Here is an 18,320-nt window from a genome sequence, read left to right as displayed (position 1 = left end):
CAGAATGCCAAGTGTATTGCACACAGACAATGGAACTGAACATACAGGTGATAACACACAGGCGATTCTCAGAAAGCATGGCATAATAATTCCAACTTCTCTATATAATAAAAGTTCATGTTTTCTGTCTGCAGTTCATATAGAGTTTTCTCAGTTGATCCTTCTGGTAGTTGATTTTGGAGATAGCATGTGGTCATAATTGTGCCTCCCCCCAGTATGTGGTTGGCATATTTGATTCAAACAGCATGGTTCTTCCACTCTCACAGTACAGTTAATTCTTTCTGCAACCCCGTTTTTTCATGGGTTGTACAGTGAAACTCAAAAGGTATACACAATTCTACACCAAGACGCAAACAAGGTATCCATCAGTAGAAGTGTAGTTGTCGATTAAACTTAAGTGTGTTCAAAATTTCATGAACACCCCTCTGCCAAAGTCTACTCCTCTGGAGCCCTATCATCAGAATTTAATCTATAACAAATGGTACCAGGCAGGGCTGCCCTTTATCACCATTTATCTTTGCCCTGGTTATGGAACCCCTAGAACACTAAGTCAGAACTTCCACACAAATTACTGGTGTGCAAATCAGCCAAATCAATACCAAAATAGGTCTTTTTGGGAACGATGTAATAAATATTCTCACAGACCCAGTCCCTTCACTACCGGCAATACAATCACTTATCTCTCAATTTGGCACCGTATCCTACTACAAAAACAAAAACCCAAATTGCAAATCTTAGGCCTTAACATATCCCCCCACTCCAAAAGACTTATTCAATCAATGTTTCTTATGAATGGGCTTCCTCCCATATCAAATACTTGGGCATCCTCATCCCCGCATCTTCAACAAAAATCTTTACACTGAACTTCCATCCCTTTTTAGACATCCTATCCAAAGAACTAAGTAAACTCAGAGTAGCTACTTTCAAGATGATAGCCTTCCCTAAACTTCTCTACCTCTTCTGCACCATACTCATTCCTATACCTCAAACATATTTTGCCAAACTCCACGCAGTACTCACCAACTTTATATGGAAAGGCTCTAAGCCCAGATGTGCCTTCTGTGCTATGAATAAACATGTCCAAACCAGAGATTTATCGGTCCCCAATCTTTACCACTACTACCTAGCTTCCTTACTAGACCAAACCAAATACTGGTGCAAAATTGATAACAACAAAACCTTGTCAATCTTCAAATCCGAATCATCCCTAACTGTAAGCACCAAAATACTACTATTAACCAATCTAAATTGAGGAAACACTCGTAAATCCCGATCTCCAGCCATCCAGGCTACCATCGGCACAATCCGTATATTTGCAAAAAACTTCTGCTCCAAGTACACAAACTACTCTTTCTCACTGCCCACCAAATACCTACAAAGCTACATACTGCATTTAAATTGAACTTTATGGGAAAAGGCAGGTATACCACACATCGAAGACATGTTAGATGTAACTCCATCCTTCCATTCCCTACTTTCCAACACAAATTTAATCTCTAACCCACTGAAAATTATAGATATATCCAAATATACCATCTCATTAAAAGAAACTCACTACAAATGGAAACAAGTCTGCCACAATCAGTAGCCTGGTATTATGAAGGAAACTCACCAATAGTAAAAGGCTTCTCCCTCTTCTCACAAAATTATCAGCAGGTCCCACGATTTTACCAAAACTACAACTATCCACAAATGGGAGCACGACTTAGGGTTTACGTTCCCCAATACCTCATGGAAAAAAAGCCATTAAAGAAACCTATAAAGCATCACTCTGTGTGGATTACTGGCAACTGTACCAATAAATACTCCACAGGTGGTGGATGGTACCTGACCCCCTTCAAACTCTCTACAATATTCCCCAGCTAACTGTTGGCACTAATGCAGCTCCATTGGCTCATTAATACACATATTATGTTATTGCCCATCTGTCACATCATATTGGAAACAAATCTTCAAATTAATCTCCAAATTTACCACTTTGCCTGTACAAATATCGATTTAGCGCTGCTACATCTAAACCTAGATATTATACCCAAAGCAGCAAAAACTCTCATTATCCATATCCTCTTATCTGTCAAATTAAATATAACAAGAAATTGGAAATCCTTTACAGCTCCTAATCTGTCCGATTTAGTATCTGACCTGAACCAAATTTGCTGTTTGGAATGCATTTATGCATTAAAATACAATACGTTTCACAGATTCTCTTTGTCTTGGAACTTATGGATTTCTCATAAATACTACACAGGTTATTAACAGTATACATGTAAACTCTTGATTAATTATTCAAACCTACTTATCAGCGACTCTCCTTATGCCCCCCCCTCTAATATTAATAACGATGATTTAAGGTATAGATGACTAATTCCTATGCAGTAAATGATCAATAGGTATCTCAGAGTGCACTCTGTGTATACCCCACTGAGTGCAGGTATGAATATACTATATGCATGAGAGGGGTTCCCCGGGAGACAGCTGTTCAGTATCTGGTGCCTGATCTGCAAACTTCAGCTGACTAAATGGTGGGGCCCACTCTGTACAGTTGGGCACTTAATTACTGGGATGTGTTTTGTAAGAAATCAGCTGAGGCGATTCCTCCCCACAGGTCCTTTTACACTTTGGACAAGGAGTCCACTCCTGAACCTGAGCCGATCGTCCCAACTTCTTGCATTGTTGCCCATTCTACCACCCTGGACTCAAAAATTCCTCCTGGTAAGACCTTTGTCCCACTGAGCTAAGATTCTCCGTTGGGGACATGATTCCAAGGTGGCGGGCCACGCAGGTTTTCTCCGGTCCTTCTTGCTCATCAGCTATTACTACTGGTGGCCTAATCTCCGCTCGGAGGTCAAAGACTATGTCAAGGCTTGTCATGTCTGTGCTCAGTCTAAATCCTCCACACAAGCTCCTGCTGGTCTCCTCATGCCTTTGCCCTTTCCTAAGGAATACAAGGTCAGTCAAGTTCTGGACTCTGTAGAGGCGTTCTTCAGTACGTTGTTCATTGGAAAGGCTTTGGTCCTGAGGAGAGATCTTGAGTCCCTGCATCGGAGGTCTTTGTACCTCGTCTATTAAAAATATTTAATCTGAAGTTTCCCTCTAATCCAGGGCAAGGGCGGGGAAGAGGGAGGCCTTGTAAGAGGGAGGGTACTGTCATGGACATGCAATAATGTCTGGTAGCTTACCTGTTCCTCATGTCTGCATTAAGGGCCAGACTCTTCCTTCTGGCTGCTTTTATCATCTCTCTTCCCTGTTTGGCTCCACCCCAGGCCATTCAAGGAAGTCTATATTAACCATCGCACTGCAGGTCTGCTTTGCTGTTCTGTTCAACAGTGTTTGTTAGTTGTTTCCTGTCTGCCGTGTGCTTGATCTACCTTTCTGTGTACTGACTTTGGCTTGTCTCTTACTACTCCTGTTTGCCTGTGACCCTGACCTTTGGCTTGTCCCTTGGTTTCCCTTGTCTGCCTGTTGTCCCGACCTCAGCTTACCCATCACTATCCCTTGTGTCCTGAGTGGCTGCTTCCCCTCTGTCCCTACAGAGTGTGACCCGGGGGACCCCAGGGGCTGCGACCTGGGCCCAGCTGCAGCAAAGTCCATCCTCACCACTAAAGGCTCTGGTGAACACCTGCTGGGTCTTAGACTCCGGGCCCTGGGGAATCTTAGGCTCACATTACTGTCCATCCGCAGCAGTCAGCTATCGGGTTCACTACCTTGCGCTGCACCCCTGCCTCCAACAGGGTGCAGTTGTCACCTGGCTACAGGTGACCTGACAGCAAGACAGTATAGTGAGTGGGATAGAGGGATGTTAACAAGCAGGAGAAGACAGCAGCAGCGTCTGTGTGCTGAGCGCAGCTGCACCAGCATCTCTGCACCCTGCTACAGATAAAACCATTCTCCTCCTCCTGGTAATCACTTAAAATTAGTTATATTTTTAGACTGATGTTGTATGCCCAAAAAATGTTTTACTTGACCTTAGCTTTTAAGTTTTATTGTACAAGTCTTGAGTACATTGCAGTATTTTATTACATCCTGTATTTGACAAAGGCAGAAAAATGGTCCAAAGAAATAAGTCTCCCTCTATCCCTCACAGCATCAGTATATAACATCTCAGCCTTGAAATGGATTGTGGTGTTCTGGAAATTGACACATGTGTGGGAATGACTGAGCTTCCATTTGATGGGAGGATGAAGTTAAAAGATCAAACTCTTTGACACTTCACATTATCAAGAAGTACAGGATGTTCTATTAAATTGAAAACCCCAGAAGATTGATGTTGCTGCCTGTTCCATAATTGTTTTGTTAGATTTTGCCCTGAACAGATCTGAACATGAGATCCATACTCACAATACAGTAGAATACACTGTATATTTTTTATAAAGTTGGGTGTCATTTCGAATACCAAATATTATGATGGTATGACATTGTACTACCTATTCTAAATCCAAGACAGCAGTATGATGATTGTTGTAAAAAAAAATGCCATACTGCTATCTTGCTGTTTTGATATTCTCTGTCTAATATTGATTATGTCTAGCTTCCTCCAAATGTTTAGCTATAGCCTAAGATAACTAGAAACAGACTAGTAAAGGGTGCAGTCCGGTCACAAACTGTTTCAGCAGGGAGCAGTAGCATTTGGCAAGATATTTCTAGATAGTATTACTGAATATATAGAACTCTCAACTCACCTTGCCATGAAACTATATAATATAATTAATTGCACATCACAATAATAAATCTTCAGTCCAGGTAGTGGTAGATCCCATTTAACCCAGTTGTGTACTTCTGTGCCTATTTTAAATGCAACTAGTATGAATTTCAAATTATGTCTCTATATTATCTTCATAGAGTTTTTGACCGGAAAACTCAGCCAGGTAAAGGGGGAGCCACAACTTAAGGAACACAGAAGAGTTAACCAAGGGATAACCTCATTAATGTGGCAATGCTCCTCCATTGTCCAATCAAGCAGTATTGAATAGCTGCATTAAAAAAAGGTCACCAAACCAGTGAAATCACCATGCAACAAAATCAATAGGTGAACTGCTAAGAGTTTCAACTTACTTGGGGCACCTGGTAAACTCATAGGCTTATTTTGATCTTTTGAAGTTCAAATGTTTATACCTGTGTATCTTTATTTACTTTTTAAAAATTTACTGAATTTGTTCAGCTGTGTTGGTCCATAGAAAGTGGGGTTTCAATGAACTGCACTGATGACTAACTAGCCTGAAACAGCTGTATGAAGTTTGGACCAAATGGCTCCAAATATTAGGCTGTATCTATATCTATGAACCAGCAGTTTTGAATGTGCAGTTGGTCACCCACAAGGTGGAATAAAGAATAGATACTTTTTTTTTATCACTAATTGAAGTGAGACCTTCTGTTTTAGAAAGGCTCTACTATTTTATACTATCTATAAGAAATCTTACATTTTTACACATAAAAATAAAATGAAATATAAAGGGCAGCCTTAACAATGACCTAACACAGCATTATGGCTTTCTAAAAGAAAGGGCAGAAGATATTTTTTATCCCACTGTTTCTCTCTAACTGAAATTCCATATACAAATCTGCATAAATCAGACATGGCGGGGAAGGACTAAATCTATACTTTCAGCTTTGTGTGTACATTTCCACATGAGCAATTGAGCTCTGTAAGCCAAAGCTGTGCTTATTCTTTTGAGTATGCTGTAAAACTCATAAAAAAGTAGCCTAAAGCTTCACATGCTGCGTGTACATATTAAATATTAATATGCAATATTTATCTAACAAAAACATCAAAAAATATTTTACAAAATGTATGTTATAGTTCAGACCCTATTAAATAAACAATGAAACTAATTATGCAGAATTATATATTTCCATTAACTATGACCGTATCATATATGGTATATGGGGAAAAATGAATATGATGTTTTTTTTAAAACATCACGACTACAACATATAATGTGTTAGAGATATAGAGAATGGCATTTTTGCCAATTTTTCTATGCTTTGATCCATGTTCAACATCAAATGAATCCTCTAGAGACTCACAAAATACATCAGCAAAATTTTCTGAGAACAACACCAATAGCATTACACTTCACAGGTTTGTAAATGGCTTGAGGTCTATCTTTCATGGAGCATCAAAGCCATAAACATTATGAATAGAAAATCAGCAAAACCAGAAAGAGCAGAGTCAAAATTTAAATGGCATAATATTTTATAAGTCATACACAGCCAATCACATGGTAATTACTATAAAAATTGCACACAATCTAAAACAGTTTCCAAATCGGCCCTCTAGAACCACAAGATATCTGTTTGGAAAAAAAAATGAATGGCACTCAGTATGTTTGGGTTTTGTGTACCTCATAAAAGATAGCTAAAACTGAGAAGAAAAATTGATTTGTATCTTAGCAGTCCTTAGATGTAGTGGCTGCATTAATTCTAATTTTCAGGCTATGGCCATTTTCAGCAAATACAGATAAATATCTGTTGATTTCTCCAGAAATGACACTTTTTGTGAGCTGGACAGAAAGTAAAACAACTTTATCTTTCTTCTGTAATTGCTAATTCCAAACCTCATATAACAGAGATATACAAAGGCAGTCCAGCTTGGGTGGCAATCACCGTTCTAAAGATAAAGTGAAGGTTAGAATGTAGCCACACAGGGGCAGAATATATTACAATGTAGTACATTATTCACAGGTGAAAAAAAGAAAACAAAAACCACTGCAGTCACCATATCTAAAGACCAATACACTACAATATATTACATTTTTCTTGTTTGGTTTAGATGCACTTTAAGACAGACTGGAAAGAAGAAGCCTTATGACAGTAATAGCTATTTCTGAGCTCTGGTTGCCTAGCCAAAAGATCCGCTAGTTGTATTTTTTGTGCCAACCTCTCTGATAATTAAAATTGGAGTATGATTATTAAGAGGTAGAATGCTATCCAATAATTACTTTTCTTAGTGAGACTATAGTTAAACACTATATTCCCAGCAAGTTAAAGGCATAGCTGAACTTCATAAACTGTTTGGTAACTTTTATCTGCTGAAGAATGTGAAATTCTAATTGTAATGGCCGGAATTCACGATAAGAAAATCGGCCGAAAATTTCCGTTCAGCGAAGGATCGGCCGATATTCTACTCGTTAATGCCCAGCCATCAGTTACCGATATCGATATTGTGAACGAAAAATCCCGTATTCTATACGTTGGTGTTAAGGTCGTTCATTTAAAATCTGTAGAACATCATCACGCATGCACTGTTTCGATGGTCGGCTGTCAAACGGTCGGGCGATATTCCAACGTTTTCGACCAAGGAACACTTTTTCATAAGTCGGTGGTCGAATGATCGGACGATATTCAGCTCGTGTATTCCAGCCATAAGTCTTGTAATACAGACACCACTGCCAGGCAGCACAAATATATTAATGACCTCCAAAGCTTGGTCAAGTACACACCAACTGTTGATTAGGCCTTTCTTGGGCCTACCATGCTCTCTACTCCTTTTAGCTTGTTTACATTCAGTACATGTGCACCAAAGCCAACCTTTGTTGACTTAAAGACAAATCAGGTACTTATTTTAGAAAACATTTGGTATAATTTTTAATTGCTGTTTAGCTGGAGTTCATCTTTAACCACTTACCCTCTGGAGGGTTTTACCCCCTTCATGACCAGGGCATTTTTGCTATTCAGCACTATTCTACTTTACCTGCCAATTGGTCGTTCATGCAACACTGTACCCAAATGAGATTTATGTTCATTTTTATAACACAAATTGAGCTTTCTTTTTGTGTTTTTTTTTTTAATCATCACTGTTTTTTTTTTAATGTTTGTCATATAAATAAAACAATAACAAACAATTTTCTTAGTTTCTGTTGTAACATCTTGGAAAAAAATACTCTTACTTCATGAATTTAGGCCAAAATGTAGTCCACTACATTTTTTTGGTAAAAATAACCCATATCAAAGTATGTTATTTAGTCTGTGTGAAAGTTATAAAGTCAAACCCCCATTTTTATTTATGGATTGTCTTCAGATTTGGTAGTTATTTCTTTTGCATTTGCGCGCTATTCTTTTTTAATATACATGTCTCTTGGTTCATAGCTGCAGCAGCTTTAGAAATACATGGGTATGCTCCCCCAATTTTTTGCCTGTTTATTATGTATTCGGTCTGACCAGACTATCGAGGTTGAGCAGCCCTCCCCACCCCCCACACACACCTGTACTCAATCAGTGTCCACCATCAAGTGGATATAGGAAGAGTCCCCTGTAGTGCATTTGCACATCCTTCCCAGCAAGGAGTATTATCTCCAAGGGTAAGAAAGGCTGGATTCATCTTTTTCATGGATAGTGTAGGACCCACTGATAATGGGGTACTTTGACGCAGTAGTGGGCTTGAGCACGATATGGCCATATGGTGGGACCAAACCCCCATTTTTATTTATGGATTGTCTTCAGATTTGGTAGTTATTTCTTTTGCATTTGCGCGCTATTCTTTTTTAATATACATGTCTCTTGGTTCATAGCTGCAGCAGCTTTAGAAATACATGGGTATGCTCCCCCAATTTTTTGCCTGTTTATTATGTATTCGGTCTGACCAGACTATCGAGGTTGAGCAGCCATCCCCACCCCCCACACACACCTGTACTCAATCAGTGTCCACCATCAAGTGGATATAGGAAGAGTCCCCTGTAGTGCATTTGCACATCCTTCCCAGCAAGGAGTATTATCTCCAAGGGTAAGAAAGGCTGGATTCATCTTTTTCATGGATAGTGTAGGACCCACTGATAATGGGGTACTTTTACGCAGTAGTGGGCTTGAGCACGATATGGCCATATGGTGGGACCAAACCCCCATTTTTATTTATGGATTGTCTTCAGATTTGGTAGTTATTTCTTTTGCATTTGCGCGCTATTCTTTTTTAATATAAAGTCTACAAACTCTGGTATATATATATTTGAAAATTGATTAATCCTGATGTACTGACTGTCTATCTCATTTCTTAATGCCCTAAAATGCCAGGACAGCAGAATTCCTTCCAAATTCCCCCCCTTTGTTTTTATTAAGAGGTACAGCATGTTTTATGATATTGTAATTCTTTGTGAATGTAAATAAACTTTAGGGTCTCTGCTCTGGCATCTATGTCCCCATTCGGGGTATTCCACTGAGGGTGCAGGTCAGGCTAGGAGTCTGCCCTGACTCCATGTAATCCACATAACAAATAGAGAAAAATCTCAGCCACCAAACACCATACAAGCCCAGCGTGTAATAAGTGATAGCAACCTTGACATAACTCCACCCAGGCCACGCTCCCCGACATGTTTCACATGGGGATTAGTTGTATTTTTTTTATACAATTTTTGGGAAAATAATCTTTTATATATATATATTTTTTTTTTTTATTTAGTTTTTTACATACTTTCACCAGTGCAGTTTAGTGTCATCATATGACTGGTGTGGCAGGAATCAGGGATACTGACAGGTGACAGTATGTTCAAAAATATTAATCATTTTTTATTCAATTGATTATGTTTTTTTAAACAGATTTTTTTTCTTTATTTACAATTTTTTACTTACTGTCATTAGAGTAGTTCAAGCGGAGTTCCAGCCATTTACTCACCTGTCCAACGGTCCAGCGATGCGGCCGCCGGAAGCCTCGATCCTCTCCCTCGGCGCCGGCATCACTGCTGTGGGCACCCGGCTGTTACAGTTTGCGGCTTCACAGCCGGGTACCCACTGCGCATGCGCGAGTCGCGCTGCGCGCCGTGATTGGCCGGCAATCTTCTGGGACCTCTGACGTGTCCCAGAAGATTGCAGGGAGGGAGGGGGAGAGGAGAACTTCCGCTCAGGGCGCCGCGGCGCTCCGAGCGGAAGTGGGAGCGGGTACCTGTCAAAACTAGGTACCCGCTCCCCCCCCCAAAAAATGACATGCCAAATGTGGCATGTCGGGGGGTCAGGACTCCCTAAAGCGGAAGTTCCACTTTTGGGTGGAACTCCGCTTTCAGTTTCACTATAGTGAAACTGTAATTCTCTGGGGGAAGGGTGGGGGTAAACAAGGAGGTTTTTTTTACACTGGGATTGCTTGTTACTGTGATGATCACTGTAACAGTAATCAGTTGAACTGCCATAAATGGCTTTTATTTATATCTCAATATTTACTATGCTGTGATTGGCCAACAGCTATCACATGTTGTAAGATGCTGTGATTGGCCCAGGTACCATGTGAACACTGGTGACTAATCACACATCAAACACATTAGTAAACAATGATTTCATAAATCGATTCTATTCATGCCCCTTGTTTACTATGTGACATGTGATCACACACCGATCATGTGGTATCTGGGCTGCTCACAGCAGCCCAATACTGAGTCCCACAAGTGAGCACATGTGCACCTCACCTAACAGTCTGGGGGAGCTGCCGGCCAGCAGTACATTTACTGCAAGAGGTTAATGTTATGAAAAAGAAAACAGTGTCACCAACCATATTGGCATTATTCATATCTTTATGAGATATGTAAACCCAATTGGTAAGATCTCATAACACTTTAACATGTTAATGTATTCTTAAACCTAATTTCAATATTTTAATATTTGTAACTCTGCAGCTTACATCATATCTTGAGATTCTGTCATGAGAATTATTGTTTAGGAATTTCCTGTTATAGGGTGACAACACTCTGTCCCTGTATTTCAACTGTGCTCCTGCATTGTCACATGGCTTTTAACATCCCTAGCGGTAATCCCGAGTGTGGTTCCTGGTTGATTTTCCTCTGACCGATGCCGGCATCCATCTTCTGGGTTCCCTTCCCTGCGAGCGCCGTGACGCAGGAGGGTGGAACCAGGCGGGAACTTTAAAAAAGTACACAAAACATGACATGATACATTGTAATCTGTTAGGATTACGATACTGTTGGTGATGAGCCAAACACCCCATGTTCGGTTCGCACCAGAACATCTCGAACAGGGGGAAATGCTCTTGCGAACTTACGAACACAAAAAATCACAAGTCTTCATTTTAAAGGCTTAAATGTAAGTGACTATTAATCACCCGCTGGCCAAGGATTCAAACCCACAGCCTCTCATTTGCTAGCCTGTTATTCTAACAGCTAAGCCACCAATTCAGCTGAATAACCTTGGACTCTCTCTGGCTAACTAACTTCTATCTGAGTTTGACAGCTCTTTTATAGGGCTCTGATGTCACCCCATAATCTATTGCTTAGGTGCAGTGAATAAATTACTGACATCAGCAATTTATTCACTACACCAGTGCATTGTAGGGCGGCTTGTGACATCAGGTCACTATATAAGAGCTGTCAAAATCAAAACAGCTCATTCTTCGGGAAGCGTCCGGAGAAGCAGGACCTTCTTCTTTTTTTTTTTTTTTTTTTTCGGGCGGACGGGTGACTGATCATAGAGGGCCATTTTTTTTATTTTTTAATAAAATACTTTTCCAAAACTGGCTTTTGTCATTATTTTTTTTTGTACACTTTTTTGGTGAATGGGTAGGGGTACCATGTACCCGATATCCATTCATATAGGGGGGGCGGGATCCGGGGGTCCCCTTGTTAAAGGGGGCTTCCAGATTCCAGTAAGCCTCCCCCCGCAGACCCCCCACAACCACTGTTCAGGGTTGTGGGGAAGAGACCCCTGTCCCCATCAACATGTTGAGGGCATGTGGCCTGGTATGGTTCAGGAGGAGGGCACTTGCTCGCCCCCCACCCCCATCCTGGCCAGCCAGGCTGTGTGATAAGGGTCTGGTATGGATCTTAGGGGGAACCCCACGCCGTTTTTTTTTTTTTAATTTTGGCGCGGTTACCCCACGCCTTTTTTTCAGCAATACTGACATAAACTCATATAAACTGAAGTGCCTATATAACTTTGTGGTATACACTGAACTATCTGATCTCAACAAACTAAAAAGCAAAAATCTCTCTTCCTGCAAGCAATGTATTATTATTTATAAAATTTTGCTTATAACTCACCCGCAGGCCAAAGGATTCAATCTCACAACCATCGCAAGTCTGCTATCCTATCAGCTACACCACCGTCAAGTACAGTTAGGGTAAAAACACTTTCCCTGCCTAACTAACTCACCCTACACACAGTGGATGAGATAAAAGGGAGAGTGTGTTCAGCTTAAGCAGGCTTGGTGGCGTAGGTGGTAGAACACCAGGCTTGCAATGATAAGAGCTGTGAGTTAAATTCCCCCTGCCAGCCAGTGATTTATTTATTGGAATTCAGAAGTCAGATGAACTCAAAGTTCCCGCGAAGAAGCCCATTTGTTCGTCATTCGACGAATGAGCGAACAGCCAATATTCGAGTCGAACTTACATTCGACTTGAACTCGAAGCTCATCCCTAATTATTGTATCAAACCATTTCCCCTCAGTTTTGTTCCTAGTGCTTTGTCAAGTAATCTGCCTGCATTTTTACTTTTTTATTCCTTTTATTTTTATTAATCATTTTTTATTAATACTTTATTAATGTAATTAATTATTGTAATTCATTTAATAATTTATTAATACTTTTTATTCACTTGTACTGTTTTATTCCTAAGAATTACAGGCCTACAATATAAAAGAACATATTTCAATGCAAAACAATGTACCACTTTGACATTCAAAGATACTGACATATTCAGACCACCAGGAAGGGTAATGGAGAATACAAGTGGCTGCTGCAATGCGCATTATACAGGTATGGTTTACTTTTGGTGCAATTAAAGAATCCATCGTGAGAAATTATTTTTATTCACTAGAGTGCAAGCATGTAGAAGTATTAAGAGGCAACAAAGGAAAAAAAAAGTAAAAACAAATATTTTATACAAAATAGGCAATTGTTAATGATACACCGTGAGTTTTAAAAGGAAATCTCATTCTGTTGGGTTTACACCAACTTGGAGAGTTTTGTAATTATCACAAAAAATTGGATTGAATTAAAGGCCTTCTTGGTATAGCCATACAATGAAGGTTATAATATTTATTTAGACAAAATAAAGGTAAATAAAGTACCTGGACCAGATGGCTTACACCCAAGGGTCTTTAAAGAGCTGAGCCTTGCTATATCTAAGACATAATTTCTAATTTTTAGAGATGTTTTGATTGACTACCACTGGCTTGGCATAAGGCCAGTGTGATACCTTTTTTAAAAAAAAAAAGTCTTTACCAACTAACTAGAGACTGGTAAGATTGCCTTCTATAGTCGGGAAGATACTGGAAAGTATCACATAGAACACACATAGAGTAACACATAGAAGTGTGTTTTCTAGAAAGAAACATTTTAGGCAAAAGACAGCACAGATTCACAAAACACCAAAGGGAAGGAAACTTTAGTGCATTTGTATAATCCCGTTGAACAAATTGAAAGGTAAATCCCCCACATGAACAGCTTAAACCAAAGGCTAACAAAAAATCTTAGATAAAAAAAACATTTATGAGAGACTCATTATCTACTAATTATGAAAGAGAAATCTAACTGACAAAAATTAGTTTAGCAATGTGGCCTGTTTTTAGAAAATGTATTTAAAATCAGATGTCATCTGATTTGAATATTTAACCTTATAAATTTGTTGGCTATGTAGTTGGGCAATTTTTTTTTTTTCGAAAGCATAATAAACTTTACCAAAAAATACAGATCTTATTAATTGGGTAATACAGATCTTACCAGTTGGCGTAACATTTCGCTTAAAGATATCCACCATTATGGATGGTGGCACTGTTTTTCTTTTCCATAACATTAATCACAAATGTACTGCTGGTGGGCGGCTCCCCCAGGCTCAGTGATGTACCTGTACAGTGAGGTTCACATGCACACTGTGCTCGATAAAAAGCAGATTTCAGCTGATTTGAATATTCAACCTTATAAATTTGCTAGCTATGTAGCTGGGCAAAATGTTTTTATTTTTATTTTTTATTAACCAAATAAACATGAATGAAAAATACAATACTAATCTTCAAATCACACTTGGTTTGCCTATCTATAAAGATTGTAGTAAACAGAGATATCACAGTTTTCAGAGCTCTCTGAAGAAGATAAGTGTTACAGGAAAAACATTTGATTATCTTTGACATCTTAGGCTTGTTTATTGCACTAAACTGACTTCAAATCACTGTTATTTTCCGAAAACTTTCTTTTAAAGCTGCACTCTTTTCATATTATTATCTTTTTTGAGACATAAAAATGAGTCTTATCAGGCACTGAGATATCGAAGTCTCTATCAAAATATGTTACTAGGTGTTAATAATAATAATATTAATAGTAATAATAATAATAATAATAAGCACATCTGTCCCTCATTACTACATCGTGCTTCATACTGAGATGACATCTTCTAACTCTGGAAATGCCATCTTGGATTCCCTTTTTGTTATGCTACAAGCAACTAAAATCTGTCAGCCTGTCAGGCTATGAACAGGCTTCTATTTGAAATGAATGGAGGTCATGGCACGCATGTGCCAAAAGTGATCGGAGGATTTCTGAGGTTTTCAGTCAGACGCTGTGCAGTGTCGGGCAGGCTACACAATCTCCACAGTCAAAAGACTCCAGACAACTATGTAAAAATGTATGCAAAACCCAAAATGTCTTTCTTAGTATGTTTAGAAACATATTTTACAGTATATAGTTTTCTTAAAGCTGTATATTTACTAAACATATTTTCTCTGTAGATGTAGGTACATTACTTAGCTGTTAAGAAGTATGTCCCACAATGTGCAGGCTGCTGGATTCTGTAGAAATCTTCACTGCTGTCCTCTTCCTGCTGCTGAACCTCCAGCATTGTGGAGATGAACAGCTTCAGGTCTTCGAGATCAACTGCACTAATGATCCAATGGGAATCTGCCCCTCCTGCTCTTTCCTTCATTGAGAAAAGCTTTTACACTGCCTGTAGCTCAATCTGTGAACAGTGGAAGCACATTCTGTGACTAATTGACTGCTCAGACTTTCCCTATTCACAGATCTTGTTACAAGCAACATAACCAGTGAAAGAACTTTGAGAGTGCATGTCCCACTTCAGATCATATTTAGTGCAGCTGTACCCAGAGATGAAGAGCTGATAACTCCCCCAGCATTGGAAGTTCAGCAGCAGAAAGAGGATAGGGAATCCCTGCAATAAAGATTTCTATGGAAGCCAGCAACGTACACATCTTGGGACATACTTCATTACAGGTTTGATACTGCTCAAATTGACATGTCTCAAATGCCCCAATTGAATACTGGCTTGTCAGGCACATTGAAGACTACCATAAACTGGCAGGCATCCACAAACTGTCCTAGCAATTGCAAACATTAAACTTTTTGTCCATTGTGTGGGGGATATGATAGTGATATACAAATCTTTAAATGGTGATTCTAGCATTGAGAGAAAACAATTTAATCTTAGCTCTCTAAAGGGGATACATTGCAACACAATGACGTACTATGCGAAGCAGTACAATCCTAAACTGTGTAAGGGGTTCTGCAGTGTTAGAACAGCAAGAATGTGGAATTCCCTTCCACAGCTGGTGATGTCAGCAGGGAGTGTAGAGAAATGTAAAAAGCTTTAGATGCGTTTCTTAGTGAATTTATTGTACAAGGCTATAGAAAATTGTAGTGACACACACATGCACACACAGGTTGAACTGTATGGACTGGGTCTTTATTCACCCTTACTAACCATGTAACTAAAGCTGTAGAGAAGAAAATGTTTAAGCTAAACTTCAGCTTTAATCTAATACTTATTTGTGAATCATTTGCAAATGTTTTTATCTAGAGTTTCTGCCAGCAGCAGCATTGCCTAAATCGATGTGGTTAGGATGTGAAACTCTCTTCCACAATTGGTGGTGTCAGAAGGAAGTATGGCTAGTTTTAATAGACTCTTGGACACGCATCTTAGCAAACAGAATATACAAGGATATGGGAAATTATTTTCTACACGCACACACACACACACACACACACACACACACACACGCCAACACAGGTTGAACTGGATGCACTGTTGTCTTTATTCAACCTTACCAACAATGTAACTATTTAACTATGATGCAGCAATGTCAACCTGCCATGTGTGTTCTTTCAGTTGGCCATTGAGGAGATTATCAGGACTATCAGACAGACATCCCAACAGCCAACTAAAGACTGACAAGATTGCTGCTACTTGTGGTGAAGTAGCTCAATTTTGTTGCTGACAGGATTTTCTGATAAGCTTTGCAACTAATTCACAAAAAATGTATACAGTGAGACATGATGTTAAATATACTGAAAATACAGTTTTAGGGTTTACATATACTTTATAGGGGTTGTAATGTCAGAAGGTTTTTTTTATCTTACAGTTATTGTAAAGTCTCTTTAAAAAAAAAAAACAAACATCTTATACTTACCTCTTCTGTACAGGTGGTTTTGCACAGGGCAGCCTGGATCCTCCTCTTCTCGGGTCCCTGGTTGCTGCCCCTAGCCCCTTCTCCTTTTGAGTGCCCCCACAGAAAGCAGCTTGCTTTGGGGGCACCCGAGCCAAGCTGCAGCTCCGTGTGTCCATTCTTTCTCCTTTATTGGCTGACGTTGATTGACAGCCCAGACAGCTGAGGGACTCGTGGACATCACTGGATAAGAGAGAGAAGGACCTCAGGTAAGTATTACTGGGTGCTGGGGAGGCTGATACACCCAGAAAGATTTTTTTTTATCTTAATGCAAAGAATACATTAAGATAAAAAAAACTTCTGATTTTACAATTCCTTGAATGCATTCCATGCATTAGGATAACAAGCCTTCTGTGTGTGCAGCAGCTCCCCTAATACTTACCTGAGCCCCATCTAGAGCCAGCGATGTCCATGAATGCCTCAGCCGCCTGGGACTCTCTTTCCTAATTAGATGAGACACAGCAGTGGCACAATTGGCTCCCACTGCTGTCAATCATATAAAAAACACAGAGGGCGCACCGACCTAGTGCATTATCCTGAGACAAATAGCTTTTTGTATAAAAACATGGTAAGTATTATACTCTCAAAGTTGCAATTGTTAAAGCGCATCACAGATCTCAGCATGTTCCATCCAATTGTATCATCATATACAACAGAAACCAAAGACCCAGTGGGCTGATGCATTTTGAGAATTTCCTCCTCTTCAGAGCCACACAAAAAGACTACCAGCACCCTTCTTTTATGCAGAGCAGAATGACAGGAAATAGTTTTAGGTGGGGGTGTTGCCGACTCGCCCTCGACCCCCATCATCATCCCCTGGGCATTAATAGCTTTACAATAAATATGGGAGCACAAGAAAAAAAAAACAATTAATTTGAATTAAATAAATATATTTTGTGTATATACTTATACATATATATGTGTGCATGCATATGTGTACAAAGAGACACACATGCAGATAAACAGAGATCATCCCCATATTATCGGTCACCATATAGATACAGTTCCCACAAATACATGTGAGTACTGGATGCAAGCATCAATACAACAATCGAAGACCATTTGTATTACCTCAACTTAAGCCTTCCATCCTGTCCTGTAGACCATTAATCTGTAGTCATTCCCCCGCTGCAGCACTCCCCAGACACATGCCGCTAGTGCCCCCATGATCACTGTACCCCAAGGCAATGCAGACTATCATCCTGTTTGTTGTTCCTATTTTCTGCGGCTGGAACGCATTCCACGGTCACCACCTACACAGTGCCGCTGCGCTTTGTGTTCCAGCCCTCACTGGGACCACAGACTCTGCCCAAAATTGTCGTCATGTGATGTGCTTCAGCTTGTCAATCAAACTCAGTTAGCCAATCAGGAGAGGAATGGGGGCAGGGCCGAAGAGCAGCACTGTGTCTGAATGGATACACGGAGCTGCAGCTCGACTTGGGTGCCCCCATAGCAAGCTGCTCATTGTGGGAGCACTCAACAGGAGGGAGGAGCCAGGAGCACTCAAGAGCGACCTAAGAAGAGTAGCATCTGGGCTGCCTTGTGCAAAACCCCTACAGAAAGCAAGTAAGTATAACGTGTTTGCTATTTGAATAGAAAAAAAAAAAAACAAGACTTTACAATCACTTTAACTTAGTATATGTTGTGCTAAAAGTGCTAGGGGAGGGGCAATAACAGAAGAAGTGTCTCCAAAATTTTTATTTTTTGTAAAGATAAAATGAATCAATTGCATGCATGTAAAATAATGATCTATATACAACTGTCACTTCATGAATTTATATTTAAAGTGTATGTTAGTCCGACATTTCATACAGTATTTCTGATATCTTCCTGATTTATTGTGCACATTACAGTACTTGTGGTAAAAATTAGCCTGGCAGAAGCAGCATGAACAAATCACAGACATTGTCCAATGTAAAATGCAAAGACATAAACACACTGGTAT

The 18,320-nt window shown here is 39.7% G+C and overlaps 1 protein-coding gene across 1 annotated transcript in view; it reads right to left on the bottom strand.

Annotated features, from left to right (window-relative positions):
* Positions 1-18,320, bottom strand: part of GABRB2 (gamma-aminobutyric acid type A receptor subunit beta2) — a 672,214-nt gene that overhangs the window by 53,534 nt on the left and 600,360 nt on the right. The gene's annotated exons all lie outside the window — the stretch shown is intronic.

Source organism: Pelophylax lessonae, assembly GCF_965119305.1.
Source record: "Pelophylax lessonae genome assembly, chromosome: 4".
In the NCBI taxonomy this organism is placed as follows: domain Eukaryota; kingdom Metazoa; phylum Chordata; class Amphibia; order Anura; family Ranidae; genus Pelophylax; species Pelophylax lessonae.
Note: the sequence above shows the minus strand (reverse complement) of the source record. Positions and strands in the feature narration are given on the sequence as shown.